Below are 7317 nucleotides of genomic sequence, written 5' to 3' on the forward strand. Positions count from 1 at the left end.
ACACAGTGAGGCCTCCTGTGGTAATTTGACCAAATCTGCTTTTATGGACTCTTCTGGGGATTAAAAAAAAGTTTTTTTTTTCCCCCTTAAACTTTCAGTTAAAAAATGATAGTGTAGTGAAGGAAGACTTTTTTTGTGTGTGGTAACTCTTTTACAGTTGTGTTAAAGAAACACAGGGAAAGAAAAAGACAACAGATCTCTACGGATAAAGGAATAAAGTACTTCTTCTTACTTGGGATAGGTGAGAGTCTAGCATATGTCACTCTGAGAATGAACTTGCTGAAGAATAAGCTCATCCTTTATTGATGGTGAACTCTGAGCCGCCTTTTATGGCTGAAAAATTTCCTTCCTGTTGTCTTCTTACTTGTCCTAGATTCTTGTTGCTATACTCTTTTCATGAGGAAACATTTATCTTGAACTAAAGAAAAACAGTAGATGCAGTTAGGTCTGAAATTTAACCTTTTTGTCACTAATTCTATGAATACCTGGGGTAGAATCTGATATTGCTTATAAACTTGTCATTTTATTTTATGAATTCTTTTAAATCTCACTGCTGATAGAAATATATTCATATATTTATTTCTTCCTAGGAGAAGAGGTAGATTTGAAATAGAGTAACTAAACAATAGGCACAATAATTTTTGTATGGTAATGAAACATGGATACAATATGTAATGTATTCTGTAACTATTATTTTAAACAATCTAAAATTAATTTTAAATACATGTATTAATAAAAATGTATTGTCTTAGATTTTTAATTTAGAAGAGCTAAAGTAATTATGATTTATTAAAATAATAAGTAGTATGATACATTAGAAATAACATAAGTTTGACTGCAAGCACTTGAGTGTTAATCCAATTCTTCTAGGTGACCAGTAACAAGTGACTTTTGTTTCTGAGCCTCATTTTTCTTAAAGTAAAATGGAAATAATACCTATCATGCCTCAACCTGTTTCACAGGGCTGGGGTATGAACCAAATGCAATTATGTGGGGCAAAAGTATATCTGCATGGAGTTATTATTACTTCTAATAATAAAGATAATAAATATCTGGTTTGAAGAACTGCAGTTATATTTTCAGGACACAAAGATAAGTAGCAGGTGCAACAAGATTAGATCCTAAAACATGAGACCAACTGATATCCTGAAGTTGTGAATCAATGGCTGGTTCAATTTATTATAATATATCTTAGAAAGAAATTATTTTTGCTTGTTTTCATGCCAGACACTGTGGATATTAGAATCTCTTTTCCCAAGTAGTTTATGACATAGATGTTGCTAGGGAATAATTTTTTTCCATAAAATAATAAGAAAATAATGTAAGGAGATAAAAATCTAATAATAATAGGGCAACAACTGGTTTAAAACCAAACATCTTAATGGTTTAGTTTCTGCTTAAAACTGCAGTACAATAAATACCAGTGTGGCAAATAAAAATAATTCAAAAGTACCTCAAAGCTTTATTAAAAATCTCTGTAGAATGTCAGAGGGGATCCAATTAACAACCCTTAGCAAAAGTTCTAACAATCTTTCATTGTCTAATTCTTTCTCAATTTACCACAAACCTCCTAATCTCCCTCCTTCACTTGCAAACCTGCAAATCTCTGTCTCTGATATAAAGCACAAAAAGTTCTCTTCTGGCTTTATTTTTTTGTCGTCAACTTACACATTTTTATTTTGAACATACATTTAGCATCTGTGGTTTCTTTGATTTACTTTCTTCTTTACCATCATCTTTTTCTTTTTCTTTCATTCTCTCCTATTCTCTCCCATTCTCTCTCTCTCTCTCTCTCTCTCTCTCTCCCTCTCTCTCTCTCTCTCTCTCTCTCTCTCTCTCTCTCTCTCTTCCCCCTCCTTTTTTTTTCCCTCTTTCTCTCTCTCTCTTTCTCTGTGTCTCCGTCTCTCTCTCTCATAAAGCTACTTCTTGCTGAATTAAATGCTGAATCAAATTGATACTGAACAAAGGTTCTCAGGGTCCTCTTAGGGATTCCTGAAGCTTTATACTTCTTTAATGATAAAATTAACTTAGAGAATACATCTAAACCAAAGTGGTTGTATGATTTTCTTTTCCTCAAATTGCAATGAGTCACTGTGATTAACTTTCTGTCTGATAAATTTGGAATTGCCTTGGAACAAATATAAGGATAGATGAGGATACAATCAGATTTAATTAAGTTATAAGGTCTTTCTAAATGGCTTTTAATGTGACGTGATAAATTATGGTAAAATATGAAGATGAAACATAGTCTCTTACTACCTAAGGGAGGAATCCTTGTCCAGTTTTGCGTAGAAACTTATAAGAAACTCCATGGAGTATTTCATTTCCCACTGATATTTGTTTTCAAACTTGCTTCATAAAAACATAAACACTCAGCTTGCAAAAATAATATGCTATATTTACATAGTAAAACCAAACAATTTGGTTTAATTATACAAATGTAAATAAAACAACAAAAATATTAATATTTATTTATTTTCACTTACCTATATGAACCAGGCTAAAATTATTTTAACCTACCTAATATTGTTCAGCATTCTGAGTGATTTCTTTTACCTTTTAAAAAATGTCTTTTCACTCTTAAAAATATGAAATGAAAACTTACAAATTATATACATACATATATATAAAATATATTTGTCAGAAATATATTTGTCAAAATACATATATTCTATGTCAAACACGATAATGATGTATTAGCTAGTAGAACCACTTTCTGTATTGCTGTTTTTTTTTTGTCCAACTCTCACATTTTTATTACGAATATCTATTTATTATCTGTTGTTTCCTTAGTTTATTTCCTCTTTTCTATAATATTTTTCTCTTTTTCTCATTCTCTCTTTCTCCCTATCTCTCTCATAAAGCTATTTCTTGCTGAATCAAATTGATATTGACAGAGTTAACCCAAAGGAATGATGAAATCAGTAATCGTCCCAGCTGAGTAATAAGGGAGTCCTTTTTCATGGTAATGAAATGACTAGTGACTGGGGTCTCTAGGTTCTACAAGGGGGCTGGTGGCCAGAAAGACAAAGCCATGGTTAAAGTTTTGGAACTTTCAGCTCCTCACTCTACACTCCCTGACCTCTGGAGAGGGGGAGAGGGGAAAAGGGCGGGAAATTGATTTCAATCACCAATGTCCAATGACTTACTAAACCATGCCTATTTAATGATATCTCCATAAAAAACCATAAGTAACGGGGTTTGAGGAGCATCCTAATTGGTGAACACATCATTGTGCTGGAAGGGCGGCACGCCCTGAGAGGAAATGGAAACTAGGCACCTCTCTCCCCCAGCCAATACCATGATCTGTTTTCCTTCTAATTGGCTGTTCCTGATTTATATCTTTAAAATAAATTGGTAAACATAAATATTTTCCTGAGTTCTATGAATCATTCTAGCAAATTATTGAACCTGATATGGGGATTATAGGAACCTTGATTTATAGCCATTTGATCAGAAGTATAGAGGCTCTCCTCTCAGGACTTATGACTGGTGACTGAAGTGAGAATAGCCTTGTGAAACTCAGTCCTTGTCCTGTGGGGTGTGATTGATGTCAGAATTTAATTGAGTTGTTGGCCACTCAGTTGATGTTGAAGAATCTGAGAAAGAACATATCCCTCTCTTAATCTGACTACCTGGAATTTAGGCTGTTCTGTTAGTGGGAGAAGGGGTGGAAAGATTTACTACATAAAAGGAATCAATAGGTTTATTGTTCACGCTTGTGGAAATATCAGAGAGAACTTGGATTGAAACATCCACTTCCACCATCACTGAAAGAATCAGGGCTCATTTTGTCCCACCTCGCCCTTACTTTGCCCTCTTGCTATAGGGCTTGGATGACAAGAAACCAATGGCTATTTTGCTGAACTCTTGGAATGCTACTCAAAATTGCCAGATGTAGACTTCAGTAAACTGTGAAATGAAAGAGGAAGGAATCTAAAGAAATGGAATAGACATTTTTCTCATGAATGGAGGTAAACATTCATAATAAGAGATGAATGTAAAAGGCATGTGAACTTGAAGTGAGAGTTGCTCCTTTAGGATCAAACATGTATCTTCAGAGGAACCCCCCTATTATGAGTGTCCAGTGCCTTTCAAATGTCTTTTCTGATATTCAGAAAAACATTTATATTAGAGCCTTAATTTTCTTTCTTCTTTATTGCAAATCTCCTTTAGAAAACAAACTTTTCATATACGTGTTCTGTCTTGGGGAGACGGAGTGACTCTTTTTTATTTCCTCTTGAGCTCTTGGTGGAAAGGGACTATGTGACCAATTAGCTGAATTATTAAATTGGAACTGCAGGTGAGAAAAAATGGATAGTAAAGACTGGAGGGGATAAACAGACCCAGGATGCTCGAGATAGGTAATCTGCAAAAGATACAAAAAGAGAAATTCTGCTGGCTCAGTAAGCCAATGGATGTGGTCCTCTCAAAGCGGAAGAGGCAGAATTTAGTGGATTTCTGTGTTACACTTATTCTTTCTGTTTTTGTGAGGCATTACAATACCTATTAAGAGGTTTATTCAGGGTTATTTCCCTAGTTAAAAAGGGCCAGTCCTAAAAGGAAATTTGAGACTTGCCATCCTAAGTGTTTGAAAGAAATCTTCCTTTGAATATTTGCATATATGTGTTAAGTGTACAAATCAGGTTTTCCTGAATATATTTGTGGGCCACTGAAGGGGGAAGGCTTAAGTATATGAAGTGAATGTAAGGGGAATGTATATATATATATATATATGCTGTGTTATGTGCTTGTGTATGTTTGTATGTATGTATGTGTGTGTTTTCAACAATGTAACTCTTTCAATCCTAGATTACATAAATTTTGCTTCAAAAGTTGAGAAAAGAAATATAGGGCAAATTGTAATAAATGAACTGACTTCGAGTTAGTTCAGTTTTAAACTATGAAATATTCAAATAATCTTGATCCTGATAGGGAAATTACTGCAAGCTGAGAATTTCATAAAAATTAATTTTGATGTGAATGTCTTATTTGCTTAAACCTTTACAGATTATGAAGTCCAAGGCTATACCCTACACAAGTCTTTCATATTTGTTACCTACATTAGAGTACATAATAGGCCCACATTTAATTAATAATTTGCCTGAATTAATAGTAAAGAAGTATTATATAAATAGAAAACTCGGATGTTCAATATTTTGCCAAAGATAAATGAGAGTTTCAAAAGAGTGTGGAGAATATTTCTCAGAAATCTAGGTTTACGACTAATGAAAGCATAATTTATATTTAGGTAAAATTGAAATTAAGCTAATAAAATTGGGACAATTCATGTTAAACTTGGTCCCAGGATGTGCATCATTTGAAAATCAATAGAATTTTTGGAGTCTAAATTAAATATGAAGATAGAGATTTATAATTTAATAAAAGAGTCATTATTATCTGAAGAAGCCTAGACTATTATTTCCTGGAAAATGATCCTCACTGAGTTGGTGTTCCCCAGGAATCAGAGCCTAGAGTCTAGAGACACAAAGCCTACATTTGAATTACAGTTCTGTCATTTGCTAGCGATATGAACCAAGGCAAGTTTCCTAAACTCTCTGTGTCTGTTTTCACTACACAAATGATGATAATAGTACCTACCTTTTAGGATAGTTGTGAGGATTAAAAGATTGATTAATAAACTAATGGATCAATATATGCACATGCTAAATATATAGAGATGGGCCTGGCACACATTAAGTGATAAAAGATGTTATCTGTAAAGATAATGACTATACTCATTTTCTGTAACTCCTGAAACAAATTATCATGAAGTGAGATTCTTAAAACAAGTAATTTTATTATCTTATTATTTTACTTTAACACCTTATATATTTTTTTATCTATCTGCATGCTAGAAGTTTGATATAAATTTCACTAGGTTAAAATTAAGGTGTCATCAGACAAGTGTTCCTTTCTGTAGGTTCTGGAGGAGGATCTGTTTCTTCATTTATCTGTGTTGTTGGCAGAATTCACTTCTTTGTGGTTGGAAGTTTAGGTCTCTCTTTTTTTGTTGTTGTTGGCAATAAGCAAATGGCCATTTCCAGTTTCTAAAAGCTACTGCATTCCTTGGCACATGGCCCCCTTCCTCCATCTGCAAAGTCAATAAAGGCAGATCAAGTCCCTCCGATGGGTTATTTCTCTTATCCTTCTTTCATGGTTGTATATCTCAGCCAGGAAAGGATCTACACGTTTAAGGTTTCCTGTGATTACACTAGGCCCATCCAGATAATCCAGAATAATCTTCCCATCTCAGAGTCTTTACCCTTAATCACACCAGCAAAGTTCCATGTGACATTTTAGGTAACGTATTCATAGGTTCTGGGGACTGTTGCATGGAGATCTTTGTAGGGTAGAGAGGTCATTATTCTGCTTACTAAAAGATGGTGATTTTGCAGTTGAGGGGAAATTTTAAGAGTCAGAAATAATTGCATTTGTCAGGTGATCTGTGGGGGGATCTTTTGGTTTTTGTATATTTCAAAATGGAAAGGAAGAAGTGATCAACTATCCTAGAATCTCTGTCTAGGGAAGTGTTTATAAAATGCTCTGCCAGAACATTATTTTTGTGAGATAATAAACATGAAATTAAAAAAAAAGAAGAGGTGTGTATGGGAGGGCTGATGGTTATTGTTGGGTAAGACTGGTAAATAAAGCAAATCCAATTTTTTATTGAAAGATTATTTACTGCCCTTAAGATGCTAATATGCATTGTGACTTTCCAAAAGGGCTGAGTTGTGTTTCCTAATTTCATTTGACTATAGAAATATTATTTGTGTTTATTTCCTGAGGGCCTCTGTATTAACCTTGGAAAGTAATGGTCCAGGTGCTTGGCATTCTAGCAACATACTTGGCCAGTAGTGTGGATAAAGTCTCTCACTGCTTACGAGGCAGATTTACAAGGAGACTTTAGTCTGGCCTTATTTAAATGTTGTCACAACTTTAACATCCTCTTTAGATCTTATTTCAAAAGGTAGGAAACATTTTATATTATTCAGTTTATTTGGAAGCATTTGTAATACTGGATATAGCCAAAGCCTTCTGTCATTGGTTAAATAATAATTATTATTAATGTATAATATTTTTGTGTGTTTAATACATGCCAGGCACTGTGCTAAGGATTTCATAAATATATTACATTTACTCTTCATGAAAACACTTATGAGTAGATATAATAATTATAAAGAAACTGAGACTGAGCAAAGTTAATATAGTTAATATCGGGTTTGGAAATCAAACCTAGGCTATGTGGCTTAATAGCATGTCCTCTTATTTACTATGCTGTACTGCCACTATAAATGGGGTTGTAAATATAAACCA

The sequence above is a fragment of the Pteropus alecto genome, unplaced genomic scaffold, assembly GCF_000325575.1.
Source record: "Pteropus alecto unplaced genomic scaffold, ASM32557v1 scaffold12, whole genome shotgun sequence".
NCBI classification, from domain to species: domain Eukaryota; kingdom Metazoa; phylum Chordata; class Mammalia; order Chiroptera; family Pteropodidae; genus Pteropus; species Pteropus alecto.